The sequence below is a fragment of the Caretta caretta genome, chromosome 9, assembly GCF_965140235.1.
Source record: "Caretta caretta isolate rCarCar2 chromosome 9, rCarCar1.hap1, whole genome shotgun sequence".
NCBI classification, from domain to species: Eukaryota; Metazoa; Chordata; order Testudines; family Cheloniidae; genus Caretta; species Caretta caretta.
The window spans coordinates 8,540,407-8,562,931 of record NC_134214.1 but is presented as its reverse complement, the minus strand read 5'-3'; positions in this window follow the sequence as shown (position 1 = coordinate 8,562,931).

The following is a 22,525-nucleotide window of genomic DNA, read 5'->3' as shown; positions in this document are numbered from 1 at the left end:
TTAGGAAGCAGAAGTGAAGAACTAACACATGCCTGTGACCCTGGGAGCACAGCTCCCTGGAGAGGGCCCAGAGCAGGCCCCTCAGCCCCGCCGGGTCCTAGTGCTGCCTGGGCCCAGCAGCCCCTGCGTGTGGGGCCAGCCCCCTGCAGAGCCCCCTTCCCCAAAGAAAGCAACCACGCCCTTTGGTCAAGCTAGGATGGGACAGGTGTCCCCTGCCCCACAGCCCCAGGCCGGGCTGGGGCTCCCGCGGGCACTTAGTGTGCATCTGTGACGAAGTGGGACTGTTCTTAATGTTTCCTCTGAATAGTGTGGCGGTGCCTCAGTTTCCCCTAGGCATTTCTTAAGTATCTAGGTGGTGGGGTAAGGGGGTGTGATCGTTGCAGAGCCCTAGAGGGCAGGTGTGTGCAGGGGTCTGGACACAGAGAATGGCCGACACCCTGTTTCTTGGCAACTGATCGCCTGGGCCCTTCCCCCCTGCAAGGTGAGAGCTAAAGGGTTGGAGATCAAAGGAATCCGGTGACCTCCTGGCCCCGAAAACGGGAAAACCCAGAGGAGGAGGGGCTGGAGGGAGTTTCAGTGTGGGGCTGGCTGGGACATGGAGAGAAGTGCAGATGGGGTTGTCTGGCTCCCTGCCCCCCAAAATGGACCCAGCTGAGGGGTCCGGTTCTTTGCACCTACAAGCTCTATGTTAGACCATGTTCCTGTCATCTAATAAACCTCTGTTTTACTGGCTGGCTGAGAGTCACGTCTGACTGCGAAGTTGGGGGGCAGGACCCTCTGGCTTTCCCAGGACCCTGCCTGGGCGGACTCGCTGTGGGAAGCGCACGGAGGGGCAGAGGATGCTGAATGCTCCAAGGTCAGATCCAGGAAGGTGGAAGCTGTGTGTCCTGCAGACAGGCTGCTCACAGAAAGGAGACTTCCCCCGAGTCCTGACTGGCTTCGTGGGGAGCAGTTCCAGAGCATCACCCAGGGACTGCGTGACAGCATCTAGGAGCTGCTATTGTGTGCACGTGGGCAGGCTAACCCAGAACCCACTGCCACAGTGTCCCTGGGCGCTGCTCTGGAACTGCTCCCTACGCAGCCAGGCAGGACTCTGGGAAAGTCTCCTCTCTGGGAGCAGCCTGTCTGCAGGACACACAGCTCACACAGCTTCCATCTTCCTGGGTCTGACCTCAGAGCATTCAGCATCCTCTGCCCCTCCGTGTGCTTCCCCCAGCAAGTCCGCTCAGGCGGGGCTCCTGGGGAAGCCAGAGGGTCCTGCCCCCCAACTGCGCAGTCAGACGTGACTCTCAGCCAGACAGTAAAACAGAGGTTTATTAGACGACAGGAACATGGTCTAACATAGAGCTTGTAGGTACAGAGAACAGGACCCCTCAGCTGGGTCCATTTTGGGGGGCAATGAGCCAGACAACCACGTCTGCACTTCACTCCCCGTCTCCAGCCAGCCCCAAACTGAAACTCTCCCCAGCCCCTCCTCCCCTGGGCTTTGTCCCTTTCCCGGGCCAGGAGGTCACCGGATTCCTTTGATCTCCAACCCTTTAGCTCTCACCTTGCAGGGAGGAAGGGCCAAGGCCATCTATTGCCAGGAGACAGAGTGTTGGCCATTTACGTACACTGACCCTTTGCTCTGCAACAATTACACCCCTTTACCCCACCACCTAGAGACTTAAGAAATGCATAGGGAAAACTGAGGCACCCCTACAGTATTCAGAGGAAACATTAAGAACAGTCTCACTTTGTCACATCAGCCCAGTAGCTTGTGACCACAGGTGTCTTGCTCACCCTCGGCCAGAAGCAGAGATGCCGGCCGGCTCCATCTCCTCTACTGAGTGTCTACTGCCCGCCCCGGCCAGTCACCTCCCAGGGATCTATTGGTGCCCAGCAGCCGGGCCTGGGAGCTGCTGATCGTTAGATATTTAAAGCCATTGTGCTCATCAGCAGCCCAGAAGAGAATGGCGCGCTGCTGGCTCAGCCACTGGACTGGGCCTCAGGAGACCTGGTTCAATTCCGGGCACTGCCAAGGCCCCCTCTTGACCTGGGCCAAGCGTTTGCAGATGGCTATACCCCATCTCTGCAGCATTCGAGGCCATTCCTAGATAGGCGCAGCTCAGGGAACGGCGGGGGACCCTCAATGCGTTACTGTCTCCGGAAAAGCAGGCGATGCCTCTTCCCTGCCGCCGGCCCAGCTGTACAAATAACACATAGACATGGTTTGACCTTCCTGTCTGAGCCTCGTGCCACTGGGTTCTGTCCTGCCTCTGATCCCTCCATGGGCACCATCGCGCCCTGCGCGCGATGCCCCTTTCCTGGCAAACCCGCTCCATCTGCTCTCTGCTTCTCAGCTGCAGCATGGCACACCCCAAGACCGCAGCATCCTCTTCATGACACAGCCCTCCAGCCGTGTCACGCTCTCTTCTCCCCCTTTCCAGGGGGATTGCAGTCCACAGCCCAGCCACTCCCCTCAGTAGCCAGGGTGGGGGGAACCCAGGCCCACCCACTGCTCCAGGGCCCGGCCCAAGGATGCTGTAGATGGCTGCCACTTGCTTCATCCCCTCCCACTCCTCAGTTCATTTCCCTGGGCCTCTTCCCTGCAGCCCCCAGCACTCTCCTCGCCCTGGCCTCAGGTCCTCAGCCTGTGAATCCCTGCAGCCAACCAGGAGCAGTCTTTAGTTCCCCATGGTTGCCAATAGCAGCACTGCTCTGTCCAAGGCGCGAGCTCCCTTCTTCCTGCTAGGAGCCTGATTTTCCCTCCTCAAGCTCCAGGCAGCTACTGAAGCTGCTCGGCCCTGCAGCGTTTCTTATATGGGCCTGCCTGGTCCTGATTGGCTGCTCCTCACAGCCCCTCTCTCATTGGCTGTCTGCTGCACAGCCTCCCTAGGGTTCTATTGATCCCTTATGGGCCAGTGTGGGGCAGATGCCCCACCACAGTCCCACAAGGAGCTGCTGGGTCCAGGCATTTCTGAAACCCTGGCCCTTCTTTAGGTGTGCAAGTTGGTGCTGAGCACTAGGAAGTCTAGCCCCACATCTGTGAAAAGTGCAAGGTCATGCGTTTAGGGATTAATAACAAGAATTTCTGTTATAAACTGGGGACGCATCACTTGGAAGTAACAGAGGAGGTGAAGGACCTCGGGGTATTGGTTGATCACAGGGACTGTGAGCCCTCAATGTGATATGGCCGTGAAAAAAGCTAATGCGGTCTTGGGATGCGTCAGGCGAGGTATTTCCAGCAGAGATAAGGAGATGTGAGTACCGGTACACAGCACTGGTGAGACCTCACCTGGAATACTGTGTGCAGGTCTGGTCTCCCAGGTTTAAGAAGGATGAATTCAAACTGGAACAGGTACAGAGAAGGGCTACTAGGATGATCCGAGGAATGGAAAACCTGTCTTAGGAAAGGAGACTCAAAGAGCTTGGCTTGTTTAGCCTAACCAAAAGAAGGCTGAGGGGAGATATGATTGCTCTCTATAAATATATCAGAGGGATAAACACCAGGGCAGGAGAAGAATTATTTAAGCTCAGTACCAATGTGGACACAAAAATGAATGGATATAAACTGGCCATCAGGAAGTTTAGACTTGAAATTAGATGAAGGTTTCTAACTATCAGAGGAGTGAAGTTCTGGAACAGCCTTCCAAGGGGAGCAGTGGGGGCAAAAGACATATCTGGCTTCAAGACAAAGCTTGATAAGTTTATGGAGGAGATAGTATGGTGGGATAGCCTAATTTTGGCAATTAATTGATCTTCAACTACTAGCGGTAAATATGCCCATTGGCCTGTGATGGGATGTTAGATGGGGTGGGATCTGAGTTACTACAGAGAATTCTTTCCTGGGTATCTGGCTGGTGAGTCTTGCCCACATGCTTGGGGTTTAGCTGATCACCATATTTGGGGTCGGGAAGGAATTTTCCCCCAGGACAGATTGGCAGAGGCCCTGGGGGTTTTTCGCCTTCCTGTGCAGCGTGGGGCACGGGTCACTTGCTGGAGGATTCTCTGCACCTTGAAGTCTTTAAACCACGATTTGAGGACTTCAGTAGCTCAGACATAAGTTAGGGGTTTGTTACAGGAGTGGGTGGGTGAGATTCCATGGCCTGCGTTGTGCAGGGGGTCAGACTAGATGATCATAATGGTCCCTTCTGACCTTAAAGTCTATGACTCTATCTCTCTGTACCCCAGCTCCCCATCTGCAAATGGGGGGGAGGGGCAGGGTACCGCAATCCCTTCCTCCCACCTTGGGCATGGCATGTCTCTGCAGACCGCGAGCTCTTCGAGGACAGGGCGGTCTCTTGCCGTGTGTGGCACTGGGCACAGCGAGGCCCTGGGTTCAGCTGGTGCTGCTGGAATACAAATAATACTGAAAAATGAAACTTGCTGCACCCCTCAGAGCTTCAGGGGGGTGGAGGCTGGGCGAGCGATTGCCAGCCCCTAAGCAGCCCCTGCTTGCTGGTTAGCAGCTGCTCCCGCTCCGTGCCCGCTGCAAAGAGCTGGTGCCCCCATCTCCTTCTCAGCCGATGGTCCTTGGAGTATCCGTGGGGAGTGCAAGCTGATTTTAACAGTGCTGAGACCAAATTGCTGTTTCCTCTCTTTTCCTCCCAGTCCCCTTTAGTACTTGCCAGGAATTAGCTGGAGTTTGCTGCAACAGTCACGGCTCTGGAGAGTAAGAGGAAAGACCCCAATTCTGCCCTGGAACCCACTGGGCTAGCCCCAGTCCTTCCATGGGACCTGCCGGCACAGTCTCCTGCATGTCTGCTGAGCCCCTTGGCAGGATCAGGGCCTAAGCACGTGCCTACAAGCTAAACCTACAACAAAGTGGTGACCTCAAAGGTCTATTACTAAATATATGCGACATTATTAGCCATTATTTTTAATTCTAAATTATACAAAATGCAAACAATAAATCCTACTACTGCACCCCCACCCCTGCCCCATCTCCGTGCAGGGCACGGCAGCCTCCTGCCCTGCCCCGCTGCCCCCCCTCCCTGCCCCATCTGGATGCTGCACAGGGTCTCCACTGCCACCTCACCCGTCCTGCTCCCCGTGTCACCCTCATCCTTCTCAGAGGGGTGGGGGGCATTTCGCTTCCGGGGACCCTTTTCCTCACCGCCGGCATTGATCACAAGCCAGGGCCTGGGAGGGGCAACTGGCTCCGCCCCCAAGCAGCGACGATGGGCAGAGACACTTTCCACCTGTGCAAAGCCCCCCCGCCCCCAAAGACACAGGCCATCCTCCCCGCAGTGATCCAGCCTGTGTCATCTCCACGCACTATGGTAACTCCCCCTCTGCACCTGGCCTGCGCTGGACTGCATGGAGATGGGTCTCATGGGAGGGGGGAGAGCCCTGGCACACAAGGGGTCACTATTTCCCCAAGACTCCCCCCCAATCCAAATGCCATTGCTTTGGGGTGGGGACTGACTCTCTCCCTGTCCCAGGCCCCCAGGCCCCTCCAAAGTCCCTCCTCCACCCCCCAGATCCCAGTACCCCGAGCCATTCCGGCAGGCAGACGCCGGTGTCTGGCCACAGAACCTGTGCCAGCTGGAGAAAGTGATAGAGGCTCCCGGGCCGGTTAGCAATCCCCGCTGGCAGCCGTAATCCCGGCACACATTAACCAGCCATCTGCCTAACAGCTGCCAGAGGAGTGTCCTGCCCGCTGGGCCAAGACAAACAGAGCAAGTGCCCGACATGGTCTCACCTCACCCCTGGCACCCAGCCACCTCCCCCACCAGCCTGGCTCACGGTCTCCACCCTCAGCTGCCACGCGCCCACCCACTGCCCCACTGCTCCCCGGGGCAGGGATGGGGGGCAGCAGCACAGGTGAGGAGGCTGCAGAAGCCTGCATGGAGAAGGAGCAGGGATGGGGGGCAGCGGGGCAGGACAGGAGGCTGCAGTGTCCCGCATGGAGATGGGGCAGGGATGGGGGGCAGCGGGGCAGGGCAGGAGGCTGCAGTGCCCTTCATGGAAATGGGGCAGGGATGGGGGGCAGCGGGACAGGGCGGGAGGCTGCAGTGCCCCACATGGAGATGGGGCAGGGATGGGGGGCAGTGAGGCAGGGCGGGAGGCTGCAGTGCCTTGCATGGAGATGGGGCAAGGATGGGGGGGAATAGGGCAGGGTGGGAGGCTGCAGTGCCCTGCATGGAGATGGGGCAGTGTGACACAGCAGGGAGGGGGGAGTGTTGACCTGGGAATGTGGCAGGGGAGTTTCAATGGGAGACCTGTTTCAGAGTAACAGCCATGTTTGTCTGTATTCGCAAAAAGAAAAGGAGGACTTGTGGCACCTTAGAGACTAACCAATTTATTTGAGCATGAGCTTTCGTGAGCTACAGCTCACTTCATCGGATGCATACCGTGGAAACTGCAGCAGACTTTATATACACACAGATATAAAGAACAATACCTCCTCCCACCCCACTGTCCTGCTGGTAATAGCTTATCTAAAGTGATCATCAAGTTGGGCCATTTCCAGCACAAATCCAGGTTTTCTCACCCTCCACCCCCCACACAAATTCACTCTCCTGCTGGTGATAGCCCATCCAAAGTGACAACTCTTTACACAATGTGCATGATAATCAAGTTGGGCCATTTCCTGCACAAATCCAGGTTCTCTCACCCCCTCACCCCCCTCCTGAGAGCCTGTAACCTGAGCCAGGAGGGGGAGGGGAAGGTAACACCTCTGCCCAGGAATGTGAACAGAGGCTGCAGGAGAGAGCCTGCTTGGGGGGGGGGGGGTTAGTTTCAGTTTGGTGCTGGGTGGTGGAAAGCAGGGAACCCCAGGGCTGGGGTCTAAGCTCCCTGCTCCCCCAGAAGGACTTGACTGAGGGGTCCTGGTTGTACCCACAAGCTCTGTTTGAGCCTGTGTTCCTATTGTCCAATAAACCTTCTGTTTTACTGGCTGGCTGAGAGTCTCAGTGAATCCCAGGAAGAGGGGTGCAGGGCCTGGACTCCCCCACACTCCGTGACAACTGGTGGCAGAGGTGGGATGTACTGCATCCCGTGAACGGCGCTTCCTGCAGTAAGTGACTGGGGAGCAGTAAAACGAAGGGGGATTGACAAGGACCAGGCATGCTGAAGATTCAGAGAGAGATGGTTTCAGGGGGCGGTTAACCCCTGGGAGTGTGTAACCAGAGAGAAGGACTTTTGCAGTAACAGGGTCCCCCGGGGGATTGCAGCGAGCAGTCCCAGGGGTGGAGGAGTCTGCAGCTCGACCCTGGCAAAGAGGTGGTGACCTCAAGAAGGGCTGACACCCTAGGGTTTCTTCCTGGAAACCGTGGAAAGCTGCCCAGGCCTGCGAGTGGCCAGCAGGGAGATGTACGCTAAACGCCTTAAGAGCGACCTGGTGGAGCTGTGCAGGCAGAGGGGGCTGCACATTGGGAGGTCCACCAAGGAACAGCTGATTGCCCAGTTGGAGGAGAGGGATCGCTTGGATGACCTGATCCCTGTCCCTGAGGGAAGCCGCCCGGTGGATGCAGCGTGGGCCCTGGGGCCTGACCGGGCTGGGAGGGGTCAGACCGCTGCCGAGAACATCCTGAGACCCTTCCTACCGATGCCTAGGGGAGGGGTTAAGGGAAGCCCAGCGAATACCAAGGGCATCTTGACCCCGGTAGCCAGCAGGGGATCCTCCTGGCTGAGCTCCCCATCCCTGGAGCAGAGGCGGCTGGAATGGGAGAGGGAGATGAAAATGAGGGAGCTGGAGGATCATGAAAAGCAACGTCAGCATGAGCGGGAGGAGAAGGAGAGGCAACGTCAGCATGAGCTGGAGCTGGCCAGGCTGAGGAGCCGTGGGGCCCCGGCTGTGGTGAGTGACGGGGGACCCAAGACTGCAAGGAGCTTTGATAAGTGCTTCCTGGCCCAGCGTAAGGAGGGGGAGGACATAGATAGCTTCCTGACGGCCTTTGAGAATGCCTGCGAGGCACACCGGGTTGACCCTGCAGACAGGCTCCAGTTTCTCACCCCCTTACTGGACCCCAAAGCCGTAGAGGTGTACAGCCGAATGAAAGGGCCGGAGGCAGGGGACTACGAACTGTTCAAAAAGGCCCTGCTCCGTGAGTTTGGGCTGACCCCCGAGATGTACCAGAAAAGTTTCCGGAGTCAGCGTAAAATGCCTGAGGTCACATACCTACAACTGGTCAACCGAATGCAGGGGTATGCCCGCAAGTGGACAGCTGGGGCCCAAGCTAAAGAGGACCTGTTTGACCTAATCGTACTGGAGCAACTGTATGAACAGTGCCCTTCCGACCTGAGGCTGTGGTTGGTGGACAAAAAGCCAGAGAACCCCCAGCACGCAGGGCAGCTGGCAGACGAGTTTGTGAACAGTCTGTCAGGGGGTAGCCGGGAGGAGTCCCAAAAGAGAACAGGCCTCCCAAGATGCAGAGAGTCACCATGGGACCTCCCAGCGGGGAAATATGGAGAATCCCCTCCCAAGGGGAATGCCTGGCGTCAGGACCATCCGACCCACTTGAGGGGACCAACGTGACCTGAGCTGCTATCACTGTGGCCAGAGAGGCCACGTACGGACCCAGTGCCCCAGGCTCAGGGACAGACTGAGCAGACCCAACCTACCTCGGGTTAACTGGGTAGGGACCCAGCTGGACAAGGGGCAGACGGCCCAGGCAAGGGGGGCTGCCAGCTTACCCCCTGCTCAGGAGGGAAGAGTACCCCAGGCCAGCTCCTCCAGAGGGCTGGATGCTCTGGACTCAGGGTTCTTGGTTTACATGGTGGGCGCGGGGCTTTCCCTCCGGAGGGAGTGCCTTGTTCCCCTGGAGGTGGATGGGAGGAAGGTCAGTGGATACTGGGATACGGGCGTGGAGGTGACGCTGGCCCGGCCCGAGGTGGTGGCCCCAGATCGGGTGGTGCCCAACACCTACCTGACCCTGACGGGGGTGGGCGGGACCCCATTCAAGGTACCCGTGGCAAGGGTACACCTGAAATGGGGGGCCAAGGAGGGGCCCAAGGATGTGGGGGTGCACCACCATTTGCCCACTGAGGTTTTGATGGGGGGAGACCTAGAGGACTGGCCAAGTGTGACGAAGTGACTCAGCAGGGAGGGGGGAGTGTTGACCTGGGAATGTGCCCTGGGGATGGGAGACCTGAGAGCCTGTCACCTGAGCCAGGAGGGGGAGGGGGAGGTAACACCTCTGCCCAGGAAGGTGAACAGAGGCTGCAGCAGGGAACCTGCTGGGTGGGTTTAGTTGGCAGTTTGGGAGGCTGGGGAGAGGAACACAGGGAACCCCAGGGCTGGGGTCTAAGCTCCCTGCTCCCCCAGAAGGACGTGATTGAGGGGTCCTGGTTGTACCCACAAGCTCTGTTGTGGACTGTGTTCCTGTTGTCCAATAAACCTTCTGTTTTACTGGCTGGCTGAGAGTCTCAGTGGATCCCAGGAAGAGGGGTGCAGGGCCTGGACTCCCCCACACTCCGCGACAACTGGTGGCAGCGGTGGGATCTACTGCACCCCGTGAACGGCGCTTCCTGCAGTAAGTGACTGGGGAACAGTAAAACGAAGGGGAATTGACGGGGACCAGGCGTGCTGAAGATTCAGAGAGAGACGGTTTCGGGGGGCGGCTAACCCCTGGGAATGTGTGACCAGAGAGAAAGACTTTTGCAGTAACAGGGTCCACCGGGGGATTGCAGCGAGCGGTCCCAGGGGCGGAGGAGTCTGCAGCTCGACCCTGGCAAAGAGGTGGTGACCTCAAGAAGGACTGGCACACTAAGGGCTTTTCCTGGAAACCGTGGGAAGCTGCCCGGCCTGCGAGTGGCCAGCAGGGAGATGTACGCTAAACGCCTTAAGAGTGACCTGGTGGAGCTGTGCAGGCAGAGGGGGCTGCGCATCGGGAGGTCCACCAAGGAACAACTGATTGCCCAGTTGGAGGAGAGGGATCGCTTGGATGACCCGATCCCTGTCCCTGAGGGGAGCCGCCCGGCAGACGCAGCGTGGGCCCCGGGGCCTGACCGGGCTGGGAGGGGTCAGACTGCTGCCGAGGACATCCCGAGACCCTTCCTACCTATGCCTGGGGGAGGGGTTGGGGGAAGCCCAGCGAATACCGAGGGCACCCTGACCCCAGCACCCAGCAGGGGATCCTCCCGGCGGAGCTCCCCATCCCTGGAGCGGAGGCGGCTGGAATGGGAGAGGGAGATGAAAATGAGGGAGCTGGAGGATCATGAAAAACAACGTCAACATGAGGAGAAACAACGTCAACATGAGCAGGAGGAGAAGGAGAAACAACGTCAACATGAGCAGGAGGAGAAGGAGAGGGAGCGTCAGGAGAAGGAGAGGGAGCGTCAGGAGAAGGAGAGGGAACGTCAGGAGAAGGAGAAACAAAGACAGCATGAACTGGAGCTGGCCAGGCTGAGGAGCAGTGGGGCCACGGCTGCGGTGAGTGCGGGGGGACCCAAGACTGCAAGGAACTTTGATAAGTGCTTCCTGGCCCAGCGTAAGGAGGGGGAGGACATAGATAGCTTCCTGACGGCCTTTGAGAATGCCTGTGAGCTGCACAGGGTTGACCCTGCAGACAGGCTCCAGTTTCTCACCCCCTTACTGGACCCCAAAGCCGTGGAGGTGTACAGCCGGATGACAGGGCCGGAGGCAGGGGACTATGAACTGTTCAAACAGGCCCTGCTCCGTGAGTTTGGGCTGACCCCCGAGATGTACCGGAGAAGGTTCCGGAGTCAGCGTAAAACGCCTGAGGTCACCTACCTACAACTGGCCAACCGGATGCAGGGGTATGCCCGCAAGTGGACAGCTGGGGCCCGAGCTAAAGAGGACCTGCTTGACCTAATTGTACTGGAGCAACTGTATGAACAGTGCCCTTCCGACCTGAGGCTGTGGCTGGTGGACAAAAAGCTCGAGAACCCCCAGCACGCAGGGCAGCTGGCCGACGAGTTTGTGAACAGTCGGTCAGGGGGTAGCCGGGAGGAGTCCCAAAAGAACAGGCCCCCCCCGATGCAGAGAGAGAGTCACCAGGGGGCCTCCCAGCGGGGAAATAGGGAGAACCCCCTCCCAAGGGGAACGCCTGGCGTCGGGCCCCTCCGACCCGCTCGAGGGGACCAACGTGACCTGAGCTGCTATCACTGTGGCCAGAGAGGCCACATACGGTCCCAGTGCCCTGGGCTCAGGGACAAACTGAGCAGACCCAACCTACCCAGGGTTAATTGGGTAGGGACCCAGCTGGACGAGGGGCAGACGACCCAGGAAAGGGGGCCTACCAGTTTACCACCTGCTCAGGAGGGAAGAGTACCCCAGGCCAGCTCCACCAGAGGGCTGGAGGCTCTGGACTCAGGGCGCTCAGTTTACAGGGTGGGCGCGGGGCTGTCCCTCCGGAGAGAGTGCCTTGTTCCCCTGGAGGTGGATGGGAGGAAGGTCAATGGATACTGGGATACGGGCGCGGAGGTGACGCTGGCCCGGCCCGAGGTGGTGGCCCCAGATCGGGTGGTGCCCAACACCTACCTGACCCTGACAGGGGTGGGCGGGACCCCATTTAAGGTGCCCGTGGCAAGGGTACACCTGAAATGGGGGGCCAAGGAGGGCCCCAAGGATGTGGGGGTACACCACCATTTGCCCACTGAAGTTTTGATGGGGGGAGACCTAGAGGACTGGCCAAGCAAGCCCCAGACCGCCCTGGTTGTGACCCGTAGCCAGAGCCGGCGAGGGCCACTGCTCCCTGACCTCGGGGAGGGTACCACACCGGAGGCGCAGGACCCTACCCTGGTGGGAAGGGAGGGCCGAGGGGCACGGCTCAGAGAGGCTGAGGCCTCAGACCTGGCCACTGAGGGGGAACCGGTCCCCATCCCTTCCCCAGCCGCTGAGTTCCAGGCCGAGTTGAGGAAAGATCCCTCCTTGCGGAAGCTCAGGGACCTGGCCGACCTCGGTGTGGTACGAACCATGAGGAGAGGCTGCCAGGAGAGGTTCCTGTGGGAGAAGGGGTTCCTATACCGAGAATGGGCTCCCACAAGGGAAGTAGAGTCCTGTGGGATCAGGAGGCAGCTGGTGGTCCCCCAGAAGTATCGCCGCAAGCTCCTGTACCTGGCCCATGACATCCCCCTCGCAGGGCACCAGGGAATCCGGCGCACCCGGCAGAGGTTGCTACAGAACTTTTACTGGCCCGGGGTCTTTACCACGGTCCGGCAGTATTGCCGATCCTGTGACCCCTGTCAGAGGGTGGGGAAGGCCCGGGACAAGGGGAAAGCGGCTTTGAGACCTTTGCCCATCATAGAGGAGCCTTTCCAGAAGGTGGCCATGGACATCGTGGGGCCTCTCAGCAAGACGACCCGGTCGGGGAAGAAATACATTCTGGTGGTGGTAGATTTTGCCACCCGCTACCCCGAGGCAGTGCCCTTAGCTTCCATTGAAGCAGACACCGTGGCCGATGCGCTCCTGACCATTTTCAGCCGAGTGGGGTTCCCCAAGGAAGTCTTGACAGACCAAGGCTCCAACTTCATGTCGGCCCTGCTCCGGTGCTTGTGGGAGAAATGTGGGGTCCGGCACGACTGGGCCTCAGCTTATCACCCCCAGTCCAACGGGCTGGTGGAGAGGTTTAACGGGACGCTAAAGATGATGCTGAAAACCTTTATGAACCAGCACCCGCAGGATTGGGACAAGTACTTACCTCACCTGCTGTTCGCGTACAGGGAGGTGCCCCAGGAGTCTACCGGATTTTCGCCTTTCGAACTGTTATATGGAAGGAGGGTGAGGGGCCCCCTGGACCTGATGAGAGACGAGTGGGAGGGGAAGGCCACTCCCGATGGAGAGTCAGTGGTGGAGTATGTCCTGATCTTCCGAGAGAGACTGGCTGAACTCATGGGCCTGGCCAGGGAGAATCTGGCCAGAGCCCAGAAGAAGCAGAAGGTCTGGTATGACCGCACGGCAAGGGCCCGTGCCTACGCCACCGGGGATCCGGTGATGGTTCTCATCCCTGTGAGAAAGAACAAACTACAGGCCGCCTGGGAGGGCCCTTTCAAGGTCGTCAAGCAGCTCAATGAGGTAAACTATGTGGTGGAGCTGTCGAACCGGGCGCACCACCGCCGGGTGTACCATGTGAATATGATGAAGCCATATTATGCCAGGGGGAATGTGGTGTTGGCCGTGTGTGGACAGTGGGAAGAGCAGGGAGATGACCCTTTAGTAGATCTATTCCCTGGGACCAGAGCTGGTTCCCCCCTGGAAACAATCCCCCTCTCGGATCAGCTAACCCCTGCCCAGCAAGCTGAGGTCAGGGGGGTGCTGCATCCGTACCGACAGCTGTTTTCCAACCAGCCTGGACGCACTAATCTGACTGTCCACCGGGTGCAGACAGGGTCGCACCCGCCGATAAGATGCTCCCCCTTCCGAGTCACAGGGAAAACTGCTCAGGACCTGGAAAGAGAGGTCCGGGACATGCTGGCTTTGGGGGTGATCCAGCCATCTGCCAGCCCTTGGGCCTCGCCGGTGGTGCTGGTCCCCAAAAAGGACGGGTCGGTCCGGTTCTGCGTGGACTATCGGAAGCTCAATGCCATCACTGTATCTGATGCCTACCCCATGCCCAGGCCGGACGAGCTCCTAGACAAACTGGGAGGAGCTCGGTACCTTACCACCATGGACCTTACAAAGGGCTACTGGCAAGTGCCGCTGGATGCAGATGCCCGACTGAAATCGGCCTTTATCACCCCTCTGGGGCTCTATGAGTTCCTGACCCTGCCTTTCGGCCTCAAGGGAGCGCCGGCCACCTTCCAGCGCCTGGTGGACCAGCTCCTGAGGGGGATGGAGAGTTTTGCCGTGGCGTATATTGATGACATCTGTGTCTTTAGCCAGACCTGGGAGGACCACGTGTCCCAGGTTAGACAAGTGCTGGACCGACTCCAGGGGGCTGGGCTGACTGTAAAAGCGGAGAAGTGCAAGGTGGGGATGGCGGAAGTGTCTTACCTGGGCCATCGGGTGGGGAGCGGCCGCCTAAAGCCGGAACCAGCCAAGGTGGAGGTGATCAGAGACTGGCCCGCTCCCCACACCAAAAAGCAGGTCCAAGCCTTTATTGGGATGGCAGGATACTACCGAAGATTTGTGCCCCACTTTAGCGCCATAGCCACCCCCATCACTGAGCTATGCAAGAAGGGGAAGCCAGACAAGGTGGTCTGGACCGAGCAGTGCCAGGTGGCTTTCCGGGCGCTGAAGGAGGCTCTGGTCAGTGGCCCAGTTCTGGCGAACCCGGACTTTGACAAGGCCTTTGTGGTGTTCACCGACGCCTCCGACACGGGACTGGGGGCGGTGTTAATGCAGGAGGATGAAAAGGGGGAGAGACACCTGTCACGGAGTCCCTGGGCGATGCTCTGGAACTGCTCCCCATGAAGCCAGTCAGGACTCTGGGGCAGTCGCCTTTCTGTGAGCAGCCTGTCTTCAGGACACACAGCTCACACAGCTTCCACCTTCCTGGGTCTGACCTCGGAGCATTCAGCATCCTCTGCCCCTCCGTGCGCTTCCCCCAGCGAGTCCGCTCAGGCGGGGCTCCTGGGAAAGCCAGAGGGTCCTGCACCCCAACTTCGCAGTCAGACGTGACTCTCAGCCAGCCAGTAAAACAGGAGGTTTATTAGACGACAGGAACATGGTCTAAAACAGAGCTTGCAGGTGCAGAGAACGGGACCCCTCAGCTGGGTCCATTTTGGGGGGCAGTGAGCCAGACAACCACGTCTGCACTTCACTCCATGTCCCAGCCAGCCCCAAACTGAAAAACCCCCTCCAGCCCCTCCTCCTCTGGGCTTTGTTCCTTTCCCGGGCCAGGTGGTCACCTGATTCCTTTGTTCTCCAACCCTTCAGCTTTCACCTTGCAGGGGGGAAGGGCCCAGGCCATCAGTTGCCAGGAAACAGGGTGTCGGCCATTCTCTGTGTCCAGACTCCTGCACACACCTGCCCTCTAGGGCTTTGCAATGATCATACACCCTTACCCCACCCCCTAGATACTTAAGAACTGCCTAGGGGAAACTGAGGCACCCCCACACTATTCAGAGGAAACATTAAGAACAGTCCCACTTCGTCACATCTCTCCCCCCTTCGAGATCGAACTGAGCGGGGTCACTTTAGCCGGTGACCTGGGGAAGTTCGAAGCCACCAACGTTCCCATGGATGCCCCAGCATCTCTCCCATTCCTTGGTAGGAGTTACACCAGGCCCTTCCATTTTCACACCCTCCCTTAGGTCGGGGGTGGTCGATAGCACTAGCAGGCTGCATTTGGGAAGGTTTCTGCAGCCCATGCCCTTTGGCCACCCCAAAAACCCAGGGGGTCAAACTGGGATTGGGTTTTCTCCCAGAGCTCCAGTCTGGAGGGCTGCAATTCGGGCTCTCTTGGTTAAGGGCCCCCATCTTGACCTGGGCCACATACTGTTCACTTACAGAACTAGCATGGAGACATCCCTTTCTCCACAACCTTGTCTCCCCAACAAGCTGGCCAAACACAGCCACTTGGTTATAGGACGGTATACCTTTCTTAACAGCTTTCACTCCATCTGAGACCTTCTCAAAGCTCTCCACACTGGATCTTTCAACAGCAAAGTCAGTGGATCCATTCACAACAGAAAATTTCTGGCTGTTAGGAACTGAAACTTTCTTGATTAAATCACTTTCACACCCTTCAGTTGCAGTAAACTGTTTGCAAAGACTCCATGAGGATTCCTTTCCCAAGGGCTTTTCTATGCAACAATTCACCCCTCCCAGAAATTCTGCTCTTACCCTCTTTACCTAGGGCTTGCTCTAGGGGAACACTTTCCTGAGCAACAACAGACTCTTTCTGGGTCTCCCTTACATCCAGAATCACCTCTGGCCCATCAGGCGGATTCCTACACAATCCCCTTTCAGGCAAACTTACAGACTTTCTAGATAAAAGGTCAGAAGCATTCTCCTTCCCTTTGCCACACACAAGTTCAGGAATCTTTTCCTCCTTGCTACAGGTTTCCACACCCTCAGTAGGTAACACAATCACACACCTTCATGCTCTCCTTGTGCCCTGGCTAGGATCTCACCCTGATTAGACAGAGTTGCTCCACCCTTTCCAACAACACACTAGCAACAGGCAAAATACAAGCACCAGAATTGTCTGGTCTCTGGGATTTTACATAGACCCTAACTGGATGCGACCTAGTTACAGGGCCATTCTCCCGAGCAGACAGAAACTTAGGACCCTTCCCTTCCTGGGCTTTAGCTGAATCCAGAACCAGCTCTGAGACAACTGCACGACCCTCAACCATCACAGGCTGAAAGGCCCCTTCTGTCTGCTCCACAGACCAAGAAGAGCCGGACACACTTCCTCCTTTACCAGACACACAGGTTGGGATCTCTTTCCCCTTGTCCCAGCACACAAGGCTGGTCACAGACAACTGCTTGGAGATCAGGGTAGCTCCCTCCATAGGCAAGTCAATACCCCTGACAGACAGAGACCCATTTCCTTCACTGTCCCAATTCTCCACCCAGCTAACAGGTAAGGTCCAGGGACACTCATCTTCCACTCTCCTCGCCTTCCCACCCTGCTGACTGGACACAGCCATCAGCTCACAAGGCTGCCTAGGCTCATCCAAACTTTCCTTACCAAGCACCTTGCCACTCCCCACAGATCCCCTGCCCTGCCTGTGTCTCCCCCCACTCAGCTGGGGTCTCAGCTCCCACTGTGCTCAGCACTGCCCTTGCTGTCCCAGTGGGGCAGGCCACTGCTTTCCTCACTGCATCAGAGCCAGCGAGAGTCCCCAGTCTGGTGTGCAAGGGGGCAGGGAGCATCTCTCTGTCCCACCGAGTCCCAGGGGTCTGGTTACAGGCAGGCAGGTAGCCTGAGCCTAGCGGCTCCTCCCTGCTGCCAGCCAGGTCATCTGCATTTTCACTGACCATTTCCCTCTCCACCGATTGGTTCCCTGGATTCAAATTCAAACCCTCGGCAGTTACAGGAGCAGGGCCTGGATCCTGTCCCAAAGAGACACAGTCACCCCACAACAGGGTCTCACAGCTGGTATCCTGGAGCACCCCAACGGCCAGCCAGCCCCACCCCTCTTGTGTCTGCACAGGGATCTGGGCCATAGGCAGGGCGAGGGGCTTCGTCCCTGGGACCCTCACCCAGCTCACACAGGCCCTCAGCCTCTGAGGCTGCACCACCCAGGGTCTGACACCAGTTCTCTCTGTCCCAGGATCTCGCCACCCCAGGAATGTCTCCCCATTGACCATCCCCTTCCGCTCCCACTGGGGGTCCGAGGGGCCTGACCCCAGGGAACTCCACACAGACATATAGGTTGGGGTCAGGAGTGGGAGCCTGTCCACCTCCCCACCCATCTGGCTGATGGAGTCTGTGGCCTTGGGACCCAGCAAGGGAGCTAGACACCGGGGTTTTCCGCAGGGTCTCCCTGGTTCAGATCTCCAGCCTGCTCAAAGGCAGTGAGGTGGGCATCCACACACCCCCCCTTAACTAGGGGCAGCAATTTAGTCTCGAGGTTCCCTGCGGAACTGGCCCCCCGGGATCTATCCCCACTCACCCCGGGGAGGTCCCCTCGGCCTCTCCGCCCCACCACCGCCAGTTCATCCTGCTGCTGCTTCTGCAGCTCTTTCTCGGGCTCTCGCTGTCTCCCACGGTCCTCTTGCTCTCTCAGACTCCGCTCCAATCCCGTCCGTCTCGATCCCCCGATGGGGAACCCGATCGTGAAGACCCTCGTCTGGTCGGAGACAGGAGTCTTGGCGATGTCTGGCTCCCGCTCCAGCTGCTCCCAGATCCTGCTATAGCCCCAGTTGGGGTCAGGAATCTGTTCCTTAGAGCGGTCATCCTCCTCCAGCTGCACGATTAACTCTGCTTTGGTGAACTTTCCAACGCTCAACCCTCTCTTTTTGCACAGGGTTACAATGTCCTTCTTAAGGAGACGGGGACAGGCCATCACTCCGCTCCTCCCAAGTTGTTGTGGACTCACAGGCCCGTGTGTTCTCAGCTCCCCACGGTTTCCAGGGAGAACCCCTAGTGTGCCAGCCCTTCTCGAGGTCACCACCTCTTTGCCAGGGTCGAGCTGCAGGCTCCTCCGCCCCTTGGACTGCTCGCTGCAATCCCCAGGGGAACCCTGCTACTGCACAGTCCTTCTCGCTGGTCACACACTCCCAGGGGTTAACCGCCCCCTGAAACCGCTCCTCTCTGAGCCTTCTGCAGGCCTGGTCCTCGGCAATCCCCCTTCGTGTTACTGCTCCCCAGTCACTTACTGCAGGAAGCGCCATCCACGGGGTGCAGTACATCCCACCGCTGCCACCAGTTGTCACGGAGTCCCTGGGCGATGCTCTGGAACTGCTCCCCATGAAGCCAGTCAGGACTCTGGGGCAGTCGCCTTTCTGTGAGCAGCCTGTCTTCAGGACACACAGCTCACACAGCTTCCACCTTCCTGGGTCTGACCTCGGAGCATTCAGCATCCTCTGCCCCTCCGTGCGCTTCCCCCAGCGAGTCCGCTCAGGCGGGGCTCCTGGGAAAGCCAGAGGGTCCTGCACCCCAACTTCGCAGTCAGACGTGACTCTCAGCCAGCCAGTAAAACAGGAGGTTTATTAGACGACAGGAACATGGTCTAAAACAGAGCTTGCAGGTGCAGAGAACGGGACCCCTCAGCTGGGTCCATTTTGGGGGGCAGTGAGCCAGACAACCACGTCTGCACTTCACTCCATGTCCCAGCCAGCCCCAAACTGAAAAACCCCCTCCAGCCCCTCCTCCTCTGGGCTTTGTTCCTTTCCCGGGCCAGGTGGTCACCTGATTCCTTTGTTCTCCAACCCTTCAGCTTTCACCTTGCAGGGGGGAAGGGCCCAGGCCATCAGTTGCCAGGAAACAGGGTGTCGGCCATTCTCTGTGTCCAGACTCCTGCACACACCTGCCCTCTAGGGCTTTGCAATGATCATACACCCTTACCCCACCCCCTAGATACTTAAGAACTGCCTAGGGGAAACTGAGGCACCCCCACACTATTCAGAGGAAACATTAAGAACAGTCCCACTTCGTCACAACACCCCATCGTGTACCTGAGCAAGAAGTTGCTACCCCGGGAGCAACACTACGCGGCCATCGAGAAGGAGTGCCTGGCCATGGTGTGGGCCCTCAAGAAACTAGAGCCCTATCTCTTCGGGCGACACTTCACCGTCTACACCGACCACTCTCCCCTGACCTGGCTGCACCAGATGAAAGGAGCCAACGCCAAGCTCCTGAGATGGAGCCTGCTCCTGCAGGATTACGACATGGACGTGGTCCACGTGAAGGGAAGTGCCAACCTGATAGCGGATGCGCTGTCCCGGAGAGGGGGCCCCGAACTTCCCCAGGTCACTGGTCACAGTGACCCCGCTCAGTTCAGTCTCGAAGGGGGGAGAGATGTGACGAAGTGACTCAGCAGGGAGGGGGGAGTGTTGACCTGGGAATGTGCCCTGGGGATGGGAGACCTGAGAGCCTGTCACCTGAGCCAGGAGGGGGAGGGGGAGGTAACACCTCTGCCCAGGAAGGTGAACAGAGGCTGCAGCAGGGAACCTGCTGGGTTGGTTTAGTTGGCAGTTTGGGAGGCTGGGGAGAGGAACACAGGGAACCCCAGGGCTGGGGTCTAAGCTCCCTGCTCCCCCAGAAGGACGTGATTGAGGGGTCCTGGTTGTACCCACAAGCTCTGTTGTGGACTGTGTTCCTGTTGTCCAATAAACCTTCTGTTTTACTGGCTGGCTGAGAGTCTCAGTGGATCCCAGGAAGAGGGGTGCAGGGCCTGGACTCCCCCACACTCCGCGACACCAAGCAACCCCCAGAACACCCTGGTTGTGACCCATAGCCAGAGCCAGCGAGGGGCACTGCACCCTGACCTTGGGGAGGGTACCATACCGGATGCACAGGACCCTAACCTAGTGGGGAGGGAGCGCCAAGGGGCATGGCTCAGAGAGGCTGTGGCATCAGACCCAGCCAGTGAGAGGGAACCGGGCCCCATCTCTTCCCCAGCCGCTGAGTTCCAGGCTGAGTTGAGGAAAGATCCCTCTTTGAGGAAGCTCAGGGACCTGGCCAACCTCAGTGTGGGACGGACCATGAGGAGAGGTTGCCAGGAGAGGTTCCTCTGGGAGAAGGGGTTCCTATACCGAGAATGGGCTCCCCCAGGAGAAGTGGAGTCCTGTGGGATCAGGAGGCAGCTGGTGGTCCCCCAGAAGTATCGCCGCAAGCTACTGTCCCTGGCCCATGACATCCCCCTCGCAGGGCACCAGGGAATCCGGCGCACCCGGCAGAGGTTGCTACAGAACTTTTACTGGCCCGGGGTCTTTACCACTGTCCGGCAGTATTGCTGATCCTGTGACCCCTGTCAGAGGGTGGGGAAGGCCCAGGACAAGGGGAAAGCGGCTTTGAAACCTTTGCCCATTATAAAGGAACCTTTCCAGAAGGTGGCCATGGACATCGTGGGGCCTCTCAGCAAGACAACCCGGTAGGGGAAGAAATACATTCTGGTGGTGGTAGATTTTGCCACCCACTACCCCGAGGCAGTGCCCTTAGCTTCCATTGAAGCAGACACCGTGGTGGATGCGCTCCTGACCATTTTCAGCCGAGTGGGGTTCCCCAAGGAAGTCTTGACAGACCAAGGATCCAACTTCATGTTGGCCCTGCTCCGGTGCTTGTGGGAGAAATGTGGGGTCCGGCACGACTGGGCCTCGGCTTATCACTCCCAGTCCAATGGGCTGGTGGAGAGGTTCAACGGGACGCTAAAGATGATGCTGAAAACCTTTATGAACCAGCACCCGCAGGATTGGGACAAGTACTTACCTCATCTGCTGTTCACGTACAGGGAGGTACCCCAAGAGTCTACCGGATTTTCACCTTTCGAACTGGGGCTGGATCTGGACCTGATGAGAGATGAGTAGGAGGGGAAGGCCACTCCCGATGGAGAGTCAGTGGTGGAGTATGTCTTGATCTTCCGAGAGAAACTGGCTGAACTCATGGGCCTGGCCAGGGAGAATCTGGCCAGAGCCCAGAAGAAGCAGAAGGTCTGGTATGACCGCACGGTGCGGGCCCGTGCCTATGCCACAGGGGATCCGGTGATGGTGTGGCATAGAACAGCTGAGGGGTCCTGTTCTCTGCACCTACATGCTCTGTTTTAGACCATGTCCCTGTCATCTAATAACCTGAACATCCCATTCCTGGCCCCCTGGAGCCCGGAGACCTGAGCAGCAGTCAGGTCTCAGTCCAGGAGCATGACTCTGAGATTCACTCCCGCATCCAGGCAGAGCTCTCCTGGGTGCCAGGCTGGGCTCCCCGGACATCACTTTGGAGAAGGGGGCACCAACCGGGGCTCTCTGCCCTGTGTCCCCCCTGGCATCCATCCATCACACCTTCCCCCAAGCCCGTAGGCTGCTGGCCTCTGATCCTCTGCTGCCGGGCCCCTGCTCCCGCGAGGGCTTGCTCAACGCAGGATCCGAAGCACAGCGAGAGAAGGGGAGCCAGTCGCAGGGGCAAGGAGGACGTGCTGACCCTGGCCCCTCTCAGCCTACAGGGTCTTGGATCGACATGGGGGCCCTGGAGTTCAGACCTGGTGGGGATTCCAGGCCCTCCCAGTGGTGCTCGGCCCACCACCGGGACCGTCCCGAGAGGCTAGCTGCCTCCCTTGCCCTGGCGCACTGCCCCATCCCCTGCCCGTTCCCCCCATCCTGGGGCTGCCCTCTGCCCCACCCCCATCCCTCTCCTTGTCTCCCGGGACTCGCTCTCTGGCTCCAGGGCTGCTTCCCACCAGTTAATCCCCCCATAACTCTCCGGTCTGTCACATTTACGAGGGACATGATGAGCTGGCGAGTGGTGAGTGCCAGGCCCGTTTGGGCTCCCACGCCAGCCCTGGTTGGCTGCAGCTGATGGACGGGGGCCGCGGCACTCGCAGCGAGGGCATGTTCCCAGGCTGCAGCTCTCATGGTGATTTGAGCTCGTTAGTCAATCAGCACCAGGGTGAAGCCGAGACCCAGCCGTTCACCTGGCGCCCTGCCATGGGCTGGGCTGCGCTGGCAGGGAGACAGGGACGGGGACGCAAGGATGGACTGGCAGAGAGACCTGGACAGGGGTATGCGGGGACAGCATGGCAGAGAGATGGGGATAGGGATACCTGGGGCTGAACTGCCAGGGGGTACCAGGGGCTGGAGTGGCAGAGACTAGGATGGGGGCCCCCGGGGACAGATTGGCAGAGAGACAAGGCTGGGGACTTCCCTGGAATGTCTGTTCTGTTCTGCCTTTGCCCTCAAGGCAGCAGGTCTGAGCCCAGCAGGGCCTGGGGCTGAAACTGGAGCCCCTCCCCACTGGGGCACCAGCCAGAATTTGGAGCAGGGTGATGATCGAGGGCGAGGGGGGCGCTGGCCACTGAGGCAGTCAAAGACCAGGAGATCGGCTTAGAAATCCTGAGCTTTTAAACACAAACCTCCGGGGTGTGGAGGTCACATTTTTCTGCTTTTCCTTGCGGCCCCAAGGGCCAGAATCTGACTGACGGGTAAGGTGAAAGCTGCGAGTCTCTCCTGATCCCGTGACTCTAGGTGCTGGGGCTTCCTGGGAAACACCAAATGTGGGAAGAGATGGGGATGGGGGATGGTGGATGGTGG